The following is a 2,699-nucleotide window of genomic DNA, read 5'->3' on the forward strand; positions in this document are numbered from 1 at the left end:
AAAAGTTCTGAGGTTGGATTTAATATGGTTGATAAGCATTTGCCTGGATGTATCTCCAGAAACAGAGAAACATAAGGATATGTCAAATTAGTCAGATGCCAGATGTATAATGAAATGACTAAACTCTGTTGAGTTTGTGGGCTTAGAGTTGGAAAGGCATTATGTGCCACCCTGAGGATGTAAGCAAGTCTTTGGCTGGAACAAAAAGAAACATAAAATATTCACTTGAAAATATAGTGTAGACTCTTGAGGGGAGGAAAAGAAACCACCAATTTGAATGCTTTGAAAACAGCACAAAGAAGACAATAGATAAAATTACTTCTTAAGTTCTACCACATTCTGAATGTGCCATCTGAGAATACATCATGTGACTTTTATGATACCAGAGATGACATAATAGAGACCATGATTCCTGGGCCGGTTCCTGCATTTATATCCTGTTCCAACATATCCTAACTAAACACATTTAATACTTTCCAGGATGAACCAGAAACAACTTAGTAATTTTCCCTCTCTCCATGTTTTAGTCTTTTTACAAATTCTTCCATTTTCCTGTTTTCCTTACAGAAATTATTTAAATTTACACCCATATTGTTCCATCGAATGATCATATCAATCAAATATCTCTTTTTTTCTTTAAATGGTAACTTAGTCTCCCGTTTAACTCATTAATCAATTTTTTAAAAAAAAAAAAGGATAATAAATGTACACAACTATGTTTATTTTTCAAATAAGAAAATTGCAGATATTTGTCGACATTTGCCAACATCAATTTTAATCTTTGTTATCCTGCATAATCTGGTAGTCCTCTGATAGATCAGTTGTAATTAGGATGACATTCATAACCTGAAGATGTCTGATGAGTTGGCCTTGAAAGAGATGTAGCTGATGTATCAGCTATCAATGGCACTAGAAACCGTGGTGTTCTCCCTTGTTGAAATTTAGAAAAACGACCTTCATTGGCAGATATGTTGTGATATCTTTTTGGAAAAGTACAAGGCTCCACAATCAGTCCAAAATAATTGCTCTGTATGGGAGAAAAGATGCTGCACTTAGAGTAGAATTTGTAGTTGTAATGAAGTTCAAAACACGGCCATTTGCTTCAGTGTAACTGCTTTGAGAGTGCCCATGGACAGTGGTCAACTGATTGAAAATAGCACTTTGATCCACTGCAATTTGTTCTGGTGGTCTAACTGACATTGATGATAGAGGAGAAAAATCACCTTGATTGGGGTAGTTGTATCACCAATTATGTGGCTAGTAGAGGGCTTCCTTATTAGAGCCATGTTTAAATTTGGAGAAGGTAAAAATGCACTTTCTCCACTAGTGTCATACACAAAATCAGAATTATGTTTACCAACATTACCTCCTCCTTTAAAGAGCTTCTTGTTGAAATCTTGAGACGATGAAGATACCAGAGAGGCATTTTTAATCCCAATTCTTCTTTTAATTCTCACTAAAAGCTGGTGACAGGCTCTTTTAAAATTTGGATTATGGTAGAACTGCAGCTACAACAAAAAAAGAAAGATTTTTAATAATATATTAGAACAAAATACAACACTACAATAAGCCTAACCTATAAAACCTCAGATTTCACGTTTACAATGCAAAGATAATATCATCAAAATATGAACATTGCTGACGATATTTTGAAGTTCCTTGTTTGGAAAATACACATTTAAATAGTACAGTCATCAAATTTAAGACGTTAGCATTTGCAGTAACGGAGAATGCCACTTTTTAAAAGCAGCTTTAATAGCTTTATTTAGATTTCTGATAAGATTCATAGTTGCAAGCAAAGTTTCTCATAATCTTGAATAGTTAATGCACTGTCATCATTTTTAGAAAAATAAGGATTTTAACCTTTGTAGTTTTATACAATTTTCAAAATCAAGCTTTACATTTATATTGCCATTGATTGATGTACAAAATAAAATTTTATGCATAAGTTACCAAATCGTAACTAAAATTTCTGAATACCTTGCTTAAAACAGAGACTTCTTTTCCTTGTGCCAGAAAGTCAGCTAGATAAGCAGATCTTTGAAAATTCTGCCTCACTTTACTAAACCCATAAAGGTTAAGCCGTCTAACTAAACTTTTCATACTTCCAGTTTCAAATATTCTGAAAGGGGCCTTTCTTTTCAAAACTTACTTCTTAAAGACATCTTCATCAATCACTATGGAAGTTACATTATCATCCCACCAGATGGATTTAAATTGGTCACTCCCAGCCATTTTCCAGAGTTTTCTTGGGAATGTCAGAGGACAAAATTCATTATCTTTATTTGGTTCCGAGACACAATGTGTGTAACATGGCCTTTTTATCAAGGATTCTTCAGACAAAGTCTGAAAAGCATTTTCTTCAATCACAGACCACAAGTCCAAGTGCGCAGAGAATGTTTGATCACACAATAGAGATCTACCGGAGTTTCCTGAACCAGTTGGTCCAACTTAAGGAGACACATCTTGAATTTCTGAAGAAATATGCTCCATCTCAAAAAATTTTTCTACAGCTTCATTTCTAATCTGCATGATTTTGAGCACTGCAGCTTCAAATGCTGCTTTAGCAGGCCTGCAAGTTAAACTGTTAGGCCATCAAAGTGGTTCTCAACCTGAGAGGCTGTGACATCACAAAATGACAGGTCTCCTAGCAACTCAAGTGGAACATTCAGCCAGTGTTTCCTTCTCATTCATCCAGT

At 34.6% G+C, this 2,699-nt stretch overlaps 1 long non-coding RNA gene across 1 annotated transcript; it reads right to left on the reverse strand.

Annotated features, from left to right (window-relative positions):
* Nucleotides 1-754: 754 nt before the first annotated feature.
* LOC140694155 (uncharacterized) lies at nucleotides 755-2,424 on the reverse strand. Its single transcript, XR_012069910.1, has 3 exons — nucleotides 2,153-2,424; nucleotides 1,367-1,508; nucleotides 755-1,027 (listed from the first exon to the last, which is right to left on the reverse strand). It is a non-coding gene; the product is annotated as an uncharacterized lncRNA (long non-coding RNA).
* Nucleotides 2,425-2,699: the final 275 nt, after the last annotated feature.

The sequence above is a fragment of the Vicugna pacos genome, unplaced genomic scaffold (genome assembly GCF_048564905.1).
Source record: "Vicugna pacos unplaced genomic scaffold, VicPac4 scaffold_20, whole genome shotgun sequence".
In the NCBI taxonomy this organism is placed as follows: domain Eukaryota; kingdom Metazoa; phylum Chordata; class Mammalia; order Artiodactyla; family Camelidae; genus Vicugna; species Vicugna pacos.